Below are 15,833 nucleotides of genomic sequence, written 5' to 3'. Positions count from 1 at the left end.
TTGAGCTGTGTTCACATTGGATAGATGTCTCGCCTGTGCAGGAGGGAGTGAATCTGCATTTCTCACTTTTTTTTTTTGCTCATGTGAATGACCAGCTTTTCATTCCAGCAACTCCTTCACTTCATTGTTTGTCCAGGGCAGTCACTGAGACGTAAGCAGCTGTGTCTTTCATTTTTTTTGGTCAAGGTAGCCATTTGCTCCTTGATTTTGATGCACCGTTTCACTATTTTGAGTGGCCGTGTTCTTTAGACATTCACAGATAGAACCCAGGGATTTGGACAGTAATTAAAATGGAAGAGAAATGCTTTGTCATTCCTCTTTCCTGGGAGGCTCGTATTTATTGTCATTTTCTACTAAGTGTCTAAAATCTGTAACAAAATCATTTGTGCCATAGACATCCTACCAGTAGTAGCAACAGCTTTCACCAGATCTCAGCTTGATGTGTGAGAACCGTAGTTATGGGGCAGAAAGAGCTCCGTCCTGCCTGGTCCTGCTGTTGCTTCTGGTCACAGTGATTCCTTGGGCTTTGTTTTCTGAGGATAAAAGCAAAGGCTGGTTGTGCCAGAACCTTGGAATGGAAGGATGTCTTAAGATGTAGAGCTGAGGCAGATAAGGCTAGGTGCTTGCATTTCTGCGTCCTCTTCATTTCCAAGAAATTCAGTGAATTTGATGGAAAGTTCATGTTTTCATCCAGGGACTATTAAGTGACAAATGACTGTTAACCAACAATCTGATAGTTACTTTAAAAAATATCAACTTGTAGAATATTAAAGAAATAAAATGTATTCTTCCAGTACCCATACTGTGTACTGGGTTTAGTGTTGTAGAAATGTCAGGTGGGTTAAGGTGATTGATAGTGTCATTCAGATTTTCTACATTCTTCCTGGTATTTTTGTGTAGTTCTATCAGTTTCTGAGAGAAGTCTGTTAAAGTCTCTGTGATTGTCATTTCATCTCTTTCTCCTTTGAGTTCTGCCCGTTTTTCCTTTATGTTTGGAGCTTTTTCATTAGTCAGATCTATATTTATAATTGGTATATATACCTGATGTATTGCCCATTATCCCAGTTGTCCTGGTTGTCTCCAGTAATATTTCTTGTTAAAAAGACTGTTTTGTTTTATATTTAAATAATCACTTAATCTTTGTTATGCTAACTATATGCTAACTATATGCTTTGTAGCTTTTTACTTCTAGTCTGTTTATGTCTTTATATTTAAAAAGTATATTTTGTTGACAGCATACAATTAAGTCTTGGATTTTAAATCTAGTTTTAAAAATCTGTGTCTGGATTGGTGTGTTAGTCCATTTACATTTGATTATTGATATGGTCATACTTGGTCTTCCCATTTGCAGCCTGTTTTGTGTCTTCTCTGTTTTGCATCTTTGTTCTACTTTCCTATCTTCTTTTGCTTTAATAAGACATTATTTAGAATTCAACTTTAATTTCTCTTTTGGCTTTCAATTTCTATATATATTTTTTTAAATTATTGCTCTAGGGATTACATAGGAATCTTAAACTTATCTCAGATTACTTACATTTAATACTGAATTACTTCAGGGAACATTTAGAAACTCCCCAAAAGTTTGTTTTTATTTACCCCTCATTGTATTTACATGAAGCTGTTGTTGTATATTTGGATCTGTTTATGTTATAAACCTATCAGTACTGATTCATGATTTTTAATTTGGTAGTTATATCTTTTAAAGGTATTTTAAGAAGAAAGGAAAAATCTGTACTCACATATATTTACTTGGATATTTACCTTAAAAATTTTTTTTGGTATAGGTCCTAGTTGCCATCCAGTATCATTTTTCCTTCAGACTAAGGCAAATCCTTTAGAAACTGTAGTGGTGCAGTTCTGCTGGCAACAGATTCTCTCAGTTATTGTTCACTGAAAATGTCTTTATGTTCATATGTGATAGTTTAGCTAGATATAGAATTATTAGTGATAGTTTTTGATAGCTTCTCAAATCATTAATATTTTCTATCATATTTGATAAGTTTTTGACTATTCTTTCCTCAAATATTTGTTATGCTGCTTTTTCTCTTTCTTTTCCTGGAATTCCACTTATATGTACAGAGGGGTTGCTTCATATTGCCTTAAGCTTGTCTCGAAGGTTTGCTCATTTTCCTTCAAATGTTTTATTCTCTTCCTTGGATGTGTAATTTCTACTGTATATTCAAATTCATCTGCCATCTCCAATCTGTTGTTGATCCCATTAACATTTTTCAGTTATACTTTTCAGATGTAGAATTTCTATTATTGTGTACAGTTTTAATTTCTCTGCTGAGATTCTCTGTTGGGCTCATATGTGTGTTTAATTTTTTTGAATTATTTCATTTAAGTTCTTTGATCAGATTTGTAAAGCTGTTTTGAGGCATTTGTCTGCCAAATCCAACATCTGGGACTTTTTTAAATTGGTTATATTGACTACCTTTTTCTTTTTCACTCCCAGCTGTGAGTCACAATTCCCTGTTTCTTTGCATGTTTAATAATTTTTGGTTGAAAACTAGACTTTACAAATAGAGTTTAGCAGCTCAGTATTTATGTGAGTGAGTGTGTGTGTGTTTTCTAAGGATTTTTGAATTTTTGGTCTAGTAGGCATTCATCTTACCTGTATTGAAAGTGCAAATTTTTCTCCTTTGTGACAGGGAGCTGCTGACATCTGTGTGACTTCCCATGACTACTGCTTTAGCTTGGCCTGTAGAAGTCTTCCCTGTGCCTGTAGAATTGGTGGTCAGACAAGATTGGGGCATGAATGTGACTTACCCTTTGTGGGGTTTCCTTACTTCTACTGGTTTGGGGCTCTGTTCTCTTGCCTTTTAAACTCATTTGGTTTCAGCTTTCTGCCAGTTGAGCTGCCTGAATTGAGGAATGTCTGTGGTTAAGAAAAGCATCAAACTCATAGATCTGATCCTGTGTAGTTCCATCTCTCAAAAGTGGATATCCCTCTGGTCTCTGTTTTTTTTTTTTTGTTGGGTCCACTAGGGTCTCCCTCCCTTATGTGTAGTTTAGCTGTAAGCCAGAATTTAGGAAGTTGCTCTGGATTTGAGTCTAATCCACTCTGTGGTTCTCACACTGCCAGCACTTCCCAATTAAACGTCCAATTCTTTTCTCAGTCCTAAAATCTGATCTCTGACACTTTTTGCTGGTAAGCCTTTGGTTTTTCTCACCAATGTTTTCTGTAGCCTTGGGGGTTAACTTATACTGTGTGGCCAGTAAGCTCCAAAACACAGGTTTACCTATTCCAGTCGTAATATTCTGAAATTAAATTTTCCTCTGGCTTCTATATGCTTTTGGATGCCTTATGATGTCTTTAAATGAAGTTTCTCAAGTAGTTATTAAATGTGAGAATTTGCATGACCATTTCATTCCACCACCATTATCTGATGGGGATTCTGTTCAGGTATGGATCATAGAATTTTATTCTTTATCTTCCCATCTCTTTCTTTAAGAGAAGGAGTTATTTTGATGAGTTAAAAAAGAGTTGGTATTAGTAGCATGCAAGTATATTAAATGAGAATAATTTAGAAAATGAATAGTTGTGTTTTTTAATGTTTTATTGTTTTATACATGATTTATGAATTATCAGACAGTAAAATTGACCCTCTTTTTGGGCTTTATAGTTGTATGACCCATTTATAGATTCATATAACCATAACCATAAATAAAAGAGAATAGTTCCATTACCCCCCAAAACTCCATGTTATCTCCCTAGACATACCCACCCCTGAGTTCCCCCCACCCTTCAATCCCTGGCAATCACTAATCTGTTTTCCATCCTAAGTTTTGTCTTTTCTCGGATGTCATGTAATGGAATCATATAATGTGTAACCTCTTGAGAATGACTTTTATTACTCAGCATAATGCTTTTGAAACCCATCCAAGTCAGTGTGTATATCAGTATTGTGTGCCTCTTTATTGCTGAGGAGCACATTCAGTTTTGAAACAAGAGGGTGCTTTTGTATAGAATGAATGAGGTCTTCTCAGGTAGACCTGTCCTTGGGAACATTTTGTTAATAGGCTGGTTTGAGTTTCTCCCTTCATTGAATGGTTCCCTAATTGCCTTTCCCACAAAATATGCACACTTTGGTTATTTCACAATTTTATGCTGAAGTTTTCCCTAGATAATAGGAATCAGTGAGGTTTTACTTTAACTTTTTCTCTCAAACCACTGGGCCACAAGATTGTTAGCATTCAAGGGAAGAAAATCCTGGACTCGTAAGTGGAGAGTGAGCCTTAAATTGGCAGAGCTAATAAGTATTTTGCTTTTGTATAAAAACACAAAAAGAACAGCTTTGCATTTCAGATTCTGAAAGCCCAGTTCTAATGCAAATCATAAAAACAGGAGCAGCCCTGAAAAGTATTAAATGAGATGATTTGCAATTCAGATGAGCATGTGGCCTGTGAGATGGCAGTGATGCCCTGAAATGGCCTCAGCTGCCCTGCTCATCACCAGGGCCTTCTGCTCACCAGGCTCCCAGTGCCACAGGTACCTTTTCCCCTGTTGTCCATCAGGCAGGGCCCCTCCTGCCATCTTCTGCACTTCAGCAGAAACGTAAGCAGCAAAAGTGGAGTGGTGAAGTGTGGTGTTGGTTCACGTACCAACTCTGCCGCCTGATGAGAAAGGGGCTGATGCTGTGAGGGACAGAAGTCCCCTTGTGTACTTGCATGACAGAGGGTAGTATAGGGGAAGTTTACAGGTTATGGCCCGGCTTCTTGTGCTGGGATGGGTACCAGTAGCTGCCCCGTTCTCTTCTTTACAAATCAGCTTCCTTTACTCACCTATGTTTCCTGCTTCTCCATAACCTTGATTTTGGTTTATCATGACACCCATCTGGCCTCTGCTTGTACCTGCCTTAAAGAGCCAAGACCTAGTTTCACTTCATTCAGAGTCTCTTGAAAGGATTGAGAGACTTGGTCGGTCAGTCCTGCTGGCTTGTGGGTACATTTTTTGTGACTTACGGATCCACCTTTAGCTCAGTTAATAGTGGATGAGTGGATTGGCTTTTATGGTTCAGATGTGGCCACCTATCCTTAGCTCTTTAACTGAGACTGTGGTAGGGGCAGTTTTAAAGGACTGTGGGCTGGGCAGACACCCCTTAATAATCCATGGAAGAGTCTTGCTTCTCAAGGCTCAGCCTGGGCCAGAACACTTCCAGTCAAGACCACCAGGCAGCCCTTCACTGCTGCACAGTGGGTAGCATGCTCCAGCGGGCACAGTTTGTCCTGTACGTGTCTGGTAGTTCTCGGGCTCTGCCACAGACCAGCTGCATCCAAACGGGATGGAGGGGAGCTCAGCAGTCTGTTTGAACAAGCCCTCCAGGGGATTCTCATGTACTCTAAAGTTTGAGAACCACTCATCCAAGGCATCGGTCTCAGTGGAGCAGCCTCCAATGGGCAAACGTTTCTTTCTAGGGAGCAAAAAACCCCTTAGATAATACAATGGTTTGTGCCACTCCAAAGCTCAGCCCTACCCAACAATGTCTTTCTTTTTCTTAGCTGTTTAAATTTATTTAGTCATTTCATATAGTTGTTTCTAATTTTTTTAAGGTATTATTGATATATACTCCTATGAAGGTTTCACATGAAAAAGAAAGTGGTTAGTACATTCACCTGTATTATCATGTCCCCCCCATACCCCATTGCTGTCACTGTCCATTGGTGTAGTAAGATGCCACAGAGTCACTATTTGCTTTCTCTGTGTTACACTGTCTTCCCCATGGTCCCCCACACCATGTGTGCCAATCTTAATACCCTTCAATCCCCTTCTCCCTCCCTCCCTACTCGCCCTCCCACACCCCTCCCCTTTGGTAACCACTAGTCCCTTCTTGGGTTCTGTGAGTCTGCTGCTGTTTTGTTCCTTCAGTTTTGCTTTGTTGTTATACTCCACAAATGAGGGAAATCATTTGGCACTTGTCTTTCTCCACCTGGTTTATGCCACTGAGCATAATATCCTCCAGCTCCATCCATGTTCCAGCAATGTCTTATTTCTTAGTATTAATTTGGGGAGAGGAAGGAATAATGATTAGGGTAAAATGTCTTAAAAGGCTCCTTAGGGAGGTGGAGCCAAGATGGTGGCGTGAGTAGAGCAGCAGAAATCTCCTCCCAAAGCCACATATATCTATGAAAATATAACAAAGACAACTCTTCCTAAAATAGAGACCAGAGGACACAGGACAACATCCAGACCACATCCACACCTGCAAGAACCCAGCGCCTCCCCAAGGGGGTAAGATACAAGCCCCGGCCCAGCGGGACCGAGTGCCCCTCCCCCCAGCTCCCGGGGGGTGGGGGTGGAGAGGAGTCAGCAGGGAGGGAGAGGGAGCCCAGGACTGCTGAACACCAAACCCCAAACATCTGGACCAGAGCGCAGACACAGTGCATGTGCAGGGCCCTGGATACTAGGGAAACAGGGCAACAAGAACGGTGAGCAGGTACTGGAGGCTGACGCCAGAGAACAAAGAAATGGGAGCGGCCACTTTTTTTTTTTTTGGTGAGTGCTTTTTGGAAGTCTTAAAGGGACAGGGACCCCAATACTAGGGAAACAGGGCAGCAAGACAGGTGAGAGGGTCCTGAGGCTGGTGCCCAAGGACAAAGAAAGTCTGCGTTTTTCCTTTTTTTTAAAAATTATTTATTTAAATTTTTTTTTGTTGTTGTTGTTGTTTTGGTTTGGTGAGTACTTTTTGGAAGTCTTAAAGGGGCAGGGCAGGACACTTAGTCCAGAGGCAGGGAATCTGGGGATCTCTGGGCACTCTAACCCCCTGGGCAGCAGGGAGCATGGAGGCCCCTTACTGATGGAGATAAATAGCCTCCAGGCCACTCCCCCTCCAACAGGGCTCCACCATTTTGGAGCAGCAGCCCCAGCCAGGTCACGCCCACAGCAACAGCGGAGATAAACTCCATTGCAGCTGGGCAGGAATCAGAAGCCCTGTCTGCGCACAGCTGCCCAGCATAAGCCACTAGAGGTCGCTGTTCTCCCAGGAAAGGGAGGCCACAAACCAACAAGAAGGAAAGCTCTTCTAGCCATCACTCATACCAACTCTGCAAACTATCTCTATCACCATGAAAAGGCAAAACTACAGGCAGACAAAGATCACAGAGTCAACACCTGAGAAGGAGACAGACCTAACAAGTCTTCCTGAAAAAGAATTCAAAATAAAAATCATGAACATGCTGATGGAGATGCAGAGAAAAATGCAAGAGCAATGGGATGAGATGCAGAGAAAAATGCAAGAACAATGGGATGAAGTCCAGAGGGAGATCACAGATGCCAGGAAGGAGATTACAGAAGTGAAATAAACCCTGGAAGGCTTTATAAACAGAATGGATAAGATGCAAGAGGCCAGTGAAGGAACAGAAACCAGAGAACAGGAACGTATAGAAGCTGACATAGAGAGAGATAAAAGGATCTCCAGGAATGAAACAATACTAAGAGAACTATGTGACCAATCCAAAAGGAACAATATCCATATTATAGGGGTACCAGAAGAAGAAGAGAGAGGAAAAGGGATATAAAGTGTCTTTGAAGAAATAATTGCTGAAAACTTCCCCAAACTGGGGGAGGAAATAATCGAACAGACCACGGAAATACACAGAACTCCTAACAGAAAGGCTACAAGGAGGACAACACCAAGACACATAATAATAAAAATGGCAAGGATCAAGGACAAGGAAAGAGTTTTAAAGGCAGCTAGAGAAAAAAGGTCACCTATAAAGGAAAACCCATCAGGCTATCATCAGACGTCTCGACAGAAACCCTACAGGCCAGAAGAGAATGGGATGATATATTTAATACAATGAAACAGAAGGGCCTTGAACCAAGGATACTGTATCCAGCATGACTATCATTTAAATATGATGGCAGGATTACACAATTCCCAGACAAGCAAAAGCTGAGGTAATTTGCTTCCCACAAACCACCTCTACAGGGCAACTTACAGGGACTGCTCTAGATGGGAGCCCTCCTAAAAAGAGCACAGAGCAAAACACCCAACATATGAAGAATGGAGGAGGAGGAATAAGAAGGGAGAGAAGAAAAGAATCTCCAGGCAGTGTATATAACAGCTCAATAAGTGAGCTAAGTTAGGCAGTAAGATACAAAAGAGGCTAACCTTGAACCTTTAGTACCCACGAATTTAAAGCCTGTAATGGCAATAAGTACATATCTCTCAATAGTCACCCTAAATGTAAATGGACTTAATGCACCAATCAAAAGACACAGAGTAATAGAATAGATAAAAAAGCAAGACTCATCTATATGCTGTTTACAAGAAACTCACCTCAAACCCAAAGACATGCACAGACCAAAAGTCAAGGCATGGAAAAACATATTTCAGGCAAACAACAGCGAGAAGAAAGCAAGGGTTGCAGTACTAATATCAGACAAAATGGACTTCAAAACAAAGAAAGTAACAAGAGATAAAGAAGGACACTACATAATGACAAAGGGCTCAGTCCAAAAAGAGGATATAACCATTCTAAATATATATGCACCCAACACAGGAGCACCAGCATATGTGAAACAAATACTAACAGAACTAAAGGGTAAATAGACTGCAATGCATTCATTTTAGGAGACTTCAACACACCACTCACCCCAAAGGATAGAACCACCAGGCAGAAAATAAGTAAGGACACGAGGCACTGAACAACACACTAGAACAGATGGACCTAATAGACATCTATAGAACTCTATATCCAAGAGCAACAGGATATACATTCTTCTCAAGTGCACATGGAACATTCTCCAGAATAGACCACATACTAGCCCAAAGAAAGAGCCTCAGTAAATTCCAAAATATTGAAATTCTACTAACCAATTTTTCAGACCACAAAGGTATAAAAGTAGAAATAAATTCTACAAAGAAAACAAAAAGGCTCACAAACACATGGAGGCTTAACAACATGCTTCTAAATAATCAATGGATCAAAGAACAAATCAAAATAGAGATCAAGGAATGTATAGAAACAAATGACAACAACAACACAAACTTCTGTTGGATGCAGCGAAAACAGTCTTAAGAGGAAAGTATATAGTGATCCAGGCACACTTGAAGAAGGAAGAACAATCCCAAATGAATAGTCTAATATCCCAATTATCGAAACTGGAAAAAGAAGAACAAATGAGACCTAAAGTCAGCAGAAGGAGGGACATAATAAAGATCAGAGAAGAAATAAACAAAATTGAGAAGAATAAAACAAGAGCAAAAATAAACGAAACCAAGAGCTGGTTCTTTGAGAAAATAAACAAAATAGATAAGCCTCTAGCCAAACTTATTAAGAGAAAAAGAGAATCAACACACATCAACAGAATCAGAAATGAGAATGGAAAAATCATGACAGACTCCACAGAAATACAAAGAATTATTAAAGACTACTATGAAAACCTATATGCCACCAAGCTGGAAAAACTGGAAGAAATAGACAACTTCATAGAAAAATACAACCTCCCAAGACTGACCAAGGAAGAAACACAAAATCTAAACAAACCAATGATGAGCAAAGAAATTGAACCGATAATCAAAAAACTACCCAAGAACAAAACCCCCGGGCTGGATGGATTTACCTCGGAATTTTATGAGACACACAGAGAAGACATAGTACCCATTCTCCTTAAAGTTTTCCAAAAAACAGAAGAGGAGGGAATACTCCCAAACTCATTCTATGAAGCCAACATGACCCTAATACAAAAACCAGGCAAAGACCCCACCAAAAAAGAAAATTACAGACCAATATCCCTGATGAACGTCGATGCAAAAATACTCAATAAAATATTAGCAAACAGAATTCAACAGTATATCAAAAGGATCATACACCATGATCAAGTGGGATTCATCTCAGGGATGCAAGGATGTAACAACATTCGAAAATCCATCAACATCATCCACCACATCAACAAAAAGAAAGACAAAAACCACATGATCATCTCCATAGATGCTGAAAAAGCATTTGACAAAATTCAACATCCACTCATGATAAAAACTCTCAGCAAAATGGGAATAGAGGGCAAATACCTCAACATAATAAAGGCCATATCTGATAAACCCACAGCCAACATTATACTGAACAGTAAGAAGCTGAAAGCTTTTCCTCTGAGATCAGGAACTAGACAGGGATGCCCACTGTCCTCACTCTTCCCACTGTTATTTAACATAGTACTGGAGGTCCTAGACACAGCAATCAGACAAAACAAAGAAATACAAGGAATCCAGATTGGCAAAGAAGAAGTTAAACTGTCACTATTTGCAGATGACATGATATTGTACATAAAAAACCCTAAAGACTCCACTCCAAAACTACTAGAACTGATATTGGAATACAGCAAAGTTGCAGGATACAAAATTAACACACAGAAATCTGTGGCTTTTATATACACTACCAATGAACCAATAGAAAGAGAAATCAGGAAAACAACTGCATTCACAATTGCATCAAAAAGAATAAAATACCTAGGAATAAACCTAACCAAAGAAGTGAAAGACCTATACCCTGAAAACTACAAGTCACTCTTAAGAGAAATTAAAGGGGACACTAGCAAATGGAAACTCATCCCAATCTCATGGCTATGAAGAATTAATATCATCAAAGTGGCCATCCTGCCCAAAGCAATATACAGATTTGATGCAATCCCTATCAAATTACCAGCAACATTCTTCAATGAACTGGAACAAATAATTCCAAAATTCATATGGTAACACCAAAGGCCCCGAATAGCCAAAGCAATCCTGAGAAAGAAGAATAAAGTTGGGGGGGGGGATCTCACTCCCCAACTTCAAGCTCTACTACAAAGCCATAGTAATCAAGACAATTTGGTACTGGCACAAGAACAGAGCCACAGACCAGTGGAACAGATTAGAGACCCCAGAAATTAACCCAAACATATATGGTGAATTAATATTTGATAAAGGAGCCATGGACATACAATGGCAAAATGACAGTCTCTTCAACAGATGGTGCTGGCAAAACTGGACAGCTACATGTAGGAGAATGAAAATGGACCATTGTCTAACCCCATATACAAAGGTAAACTCAAAATGGATCAAAGACCTGAATGTAAGTCATGAAACCATTAAACTCTTGGAAAAAAACATAGGCAAAAACCTCTTAGACATAAACATGAGTGACCTCTTCTTGAACATATCTCCCCGGGCAAGGAAAACAACAGCAAAAATGAACAAGTGGGACTATATTAAGCTGAAAAGCTTCTGTACAGCAAAAGACACCATCAATAGAACAAAAAGAACCCTACAGTATGGGAGAATATATTTGTAAATGACAGATCCGATAAAGGCTTGATGTCCAAAATATATAAAGAGCTCACATGCCTCAACAAACAAAAAACAAATAATCCAATTAAAAAATGGGCAGAGGAGCTGAACAGACAGTTCTCCAAAGAAGAAATTCAGATGACCAACAGACACATGAAAAGATGCTCCACATTGCTAATTATCAGAGAAATGCAAATTAAAACTACAATGAGATATCACCTCACACCAGTAAGGATTGCTGCCATCCAAAAGACAAACAACAACAAATGTTGGTGAGGTTGCGGAGAAAGGGGAACCCTCCTGCACTGCTGGTGGGAATGTAAATTCGTTCAACCATTGTGGAAAGCAGTATGGAGCTTCATCAAAATGCTCAAAACAGACTTACCATTTGACCCAGGAATTCCACTCCTAGGAATTTACCCTAAGAATGCATCAATCAAGTTTGAGAAAGACAGTTGCACCCCTATGTTTATCGCAGCCCTATTTACAATAGCCAAGAATTGGAAGCAACCTAAATGTCCATCAGTAGATGAATGGATAAAGAAGATGTGGTACATATACACAATGGAATACTACTCAGCCATAAGAAGAGGGCAAATCCTACCATTTGCAGCAATATGGATGGAGCTGGAGGGTATTATGCTCAGTGAAATAAGCCAAGTGGAGAAAGAGAAATACCAAATGATTTCATTCATCTGTGGAGTATAAGAACAAAGGAAAAACTGAAGAAACAAAACAGCAGCCGAATCACAGAACCCAAGAATGGACTAACAGGTACCAACGGGAAAGGGACTGGGGAGGATGGTTGGGTAGGGAGCGGTAAGGGGGGGAAGAAGAAGGGGTGTATTAAGATTAGCATGCATGGTGGGGGAGGGAGAAAGGGGAGGGCTGTACAACACAGAGAAGACAAGTAGTGATTCTACAACATTTTGCTATGCTGATGGACAGTGACTGTAAAGTGGTTTATAGGGGGGACCTGGTATAGGGGAGAGCCTAGTAAACATAATATTCTTCATGTAAGTGTAGATTAATGATAATGAAAAAAAGAAAGAAAAGGGGGTTACTCCCTGATAGGATAAAAATAACTGTAAGTCAACAATTAATGCATGCTTTAAATATACTTAATTTTGGTCACCTAAAGGGTGTCAGATTATTGGCTATGGAGGTACATTTTTCTGATAATATTCCTTTCTCTTAAAAAAAAAAAGCAGTTCCTGTGTGGTGACCTCCAATGAGTTCTACACAGTGGTATAAAGGGCATATCAAAGTGTGGGCAAAGGGTCTGTTTGTTTCTATGCAGAAGATCAGGGCCTAGCTTGGCTACCCAGAAAATGAACTAAGATGCGATATGAAGAAGCACTTCTAACGTCAGCACTCTCTGGAAGAGTCATGCCAGAAGATGATCATCAAAAAACCTCAACAAAGATCCAGGCAATGCTGCAGTTGTAGCTGCATTCATCCCACCAGTTCCTGGACTTGCCATTGGAATGAAGAAGGAGATATCTAAGCTGCCCTGTGCATACAGTAAAACAACAAATTTGACTGGATCTATACTGTTGGAACTCAACCAAGAATTAGGAGAAGTGCAAGTTGTAGCGCTTCAGAATCTTACGACTACAGACTATCTACTGTTAAAAGAACATATGGGATGTGAACAGTTCCCAGGAATGGGTTGTTTTAATTTGTCTGATTTCTCTCAGACTGTTCAAGTTCAGTTGGACAATATCCATCATATCATAGATAAGTTTTCACAAATGCCTAAGGTGCCTAACTGGTTTTCTTGGTTTCACTGGAGATGGCTGGTAAATATAGGTCTGCTTTGGTTATGTAACTGTATCCCTATTATGTTAATGTGTGTGTGCAATTTAGTTAGTAGTTTAAAACCTATACATGCTTAAGTTACTCTACAAGAAGATATGTCAAAGAAATAATCAATCTTCCCATGTTATCTTCCATCTGCTACCTCTATAGCTTTTCTTCTTCCTTCCTAATTACACCCCTTAAATAGAATTCGTGCCTCATATCGAACTACCGACTATCATAATTCTTCCAAGAGGTAAGGATATGTCAAGACAAATACTGGGCATAAAAGCCACAGGGCATAAATCTGAAAAGAAGTAAAAAGCTAAGCTTTTCAAACAATATTGCCTCTCTCTCACTTACCAACTTTACATTTCCCTGTATGGTCCTGGAAGATGACTGGTTAGCCAGAGACGGGTAAGATTCCTCAAGGGAGGAACAACCTAAGACAGGCACAGTTGCAGGGGGGCCATCAGGTGAGAAATTGGGGATCAACAGAGGTGAGGCTTAGAACCTGATCCCCCCCCCCACTGTTTTGAGAGAAATCTTCTGCATCCATGGATATTTTATCACCCTTGTCTAGCTTGGATTAACACTTAGTCTACAGGCACACACCTGATCATCTACATTTGCTCTCTTACAACACTAAAACATGTTTTCTACCTTTATCTTGCATCTGCCTACCACTTCAGCATTTTATTAAAAATAATAATAATAATAATAAGGGAGAAATGTGGGATTCACATATAAATCAAGTATAAAAATCAAACGAATATTCATATTTGACCTGATTGTTTATAGTTCATAATATGTGATCAAAACTGAAAGTTTCTGTGATGACTGCCCTTGTACTGTTCACCATGTAAGAACTTGTTCACCATGTAAGAACTTGTTTGTTATGCTTCAGAAGATTGGAGACTGACAAGAATTAGGCTTGGGGTGGATTAATGATTGTGCATTGAGCATTGACTCCCCTATACAGAATTTTATTGTTGTTAACAACCATTTGATCAATAACTATGAGAGATGCCCTCTCAAAAAAAAAAAAAAGCCTCCTTAGATTGGTGATGATGAGAAAACATTTGAGAAACATTGATCTAGGGTATGTGCTTAGAAGTGAAGTACCAGCTATAGCCAAAGCACACACTCGGCCCCCTGGGTGATGCGCAGCCATTTTCCAAGATAGCTGCACTTACACTCCCACTGGCAGAAGATGAATGTTGCTCCACGTCTTTGTCAACACTTGGTGTTGTCCAGCTTTTTCGTGGTTGCTGATCTGGTGGCTGTGAAATAATGTTATTGTAAAGTCTATTTTCTAACTGTTGCTAGTACATAGGAATGCCATCAATTTTTACATACTGATCTTATGTCTGTTAGCCTTGCTAAACTCTCTAATTCTATAATGTTAGTAGTTTCTTTTGCTTTGAAAAATTTTCCGTGTCCTATGCCTTATGGACTGGATAATGTGCAGGGTCCAGTGTAATGTTGCATTGAAGCAGTTCTTTCTCCTGTAGTTTACCAATGAGGTGAGTTCCTGATACAGATTTTCTTATGTTAAACAACCTGGGGAAACCTGGGATAAATCCAACTTGGCCAAGGGTATTTTCTTTAGGCAAATAAGTTTTTCATCAGTATTTTGAAAATAAATTTTATGGCATCTGACAAGTAAATTCCTGTTATTTTAGTAAAATATATAGAAAGAAATGAAACTTCTGGAAGAAAAAACAATATAACTAAATCTTATCTCAAAATGTATCTTATTTTGGGGTGGTTCATGGTAATGTATTATTTTCAGTTGTTTTTGAGAAAGGATGGTTATTGTAAATTGGTATTATAAACACTTAGTCTTATCTGTTAAAGGTGATGTTTTTCTGGAGTAAGTGTTGGCAGCTATGGCCGATAGGCCAAATTCTACCCATCAATTGTTTTTGTAAATAAAGTTTTATTGGCACACAGCCATGGTCATTAGTTTTATCTATGGCTGATTTTGTACTATGAATTGCAGAGTTGAGTGGTTGCCCCCAAAGCCTAAAATATTTTCTATCTGGCCCTTACAGAAAAAATTTGCCAGCCACAGTTACAGAGAACACAATTTAAATGTCTCATACTTAAAAAAATAAATGTTTTATCTAGATTGGTGTTAGCAGTGTTCCTTAGAGGGCAGAATTCTGGACCATTTGCTGGTATCTTCAGTAGAAGCACAACTGTCCCAGGTTGACTGGAGTGTGGTTCTAACCTTGTGGAGTGGACTTACTACAGGCACATAGTGTAATTGTAACAAAAAGATAGTGCTAACGGTTAACAAAAGTTAACACTTTTAGCTATTTCTGTTTTGGGTTTCCATGGTTTCAGCATATCCAAATATCTTTATAGTCTGAACTTAATCTCTTGGATTAGCAACTTAACTGAATTTTTATTTTTAGAGCAGTGACTCCTAAAATGCTCCACAGAGCCAAGTGTATGCAGCAGCCACCATTCAGCATATTATCTTTTGGGATTAATGGGACACACCTGGACAGGGGCCCCATAGCCTCACAAATGTACCTTTGCAAAAAAAGATGCACCAACAGTTGGGCTGCCTTTGGGCACTTGGTTATTTGTGCTTGGTGGACCCACAATGTAACTTCCTTGGTGCCCAGTCTTGATTCTCAAAAATAGCCGGGCAGTGGACATACACCTTGGCATTTGTCTTGCCATTTGCCTTTTATATCTTTGTCCTTCCTGAGAAATCTCTTTTTGAAGCAGGCACCATTTCTTCCAGTC

The 15,833-nt window shown here is 39.4% G+C and overlaps 1 protein-coding gene across 2 annotated transcripts in view; it reads left to right on the top strand.

Annotated features, from left to right (window-relative positions):
* The window catches only part of FAM169B (Protein), an 88,534-nt gene that overhangs the window by 48,509 nt on the left and 24,192 nt on the right, over nucleotides 1-15,833 (top strand). The window lies entirely within an intron of this gene.

Source organism: Manis javanica, chromosome 18, assembly GCF_040802235.1.
Source record: "Manis javanica isolate MJ-LG chromosome 18, MJ_LKY, whole genome shotgun sequence".
In the NCBI taxonomy this organism is placed as follows: domain Eukaryota; kingdom Metazoa; phylum Chordata; class Mammalia; order Pholidota; family Manidae; genus Manis; species Manis javanica.
Note: the sequence above shows the minus strand (reverse complement) of the source record. Positions and strands in the feature narration are given on the sequence as shown.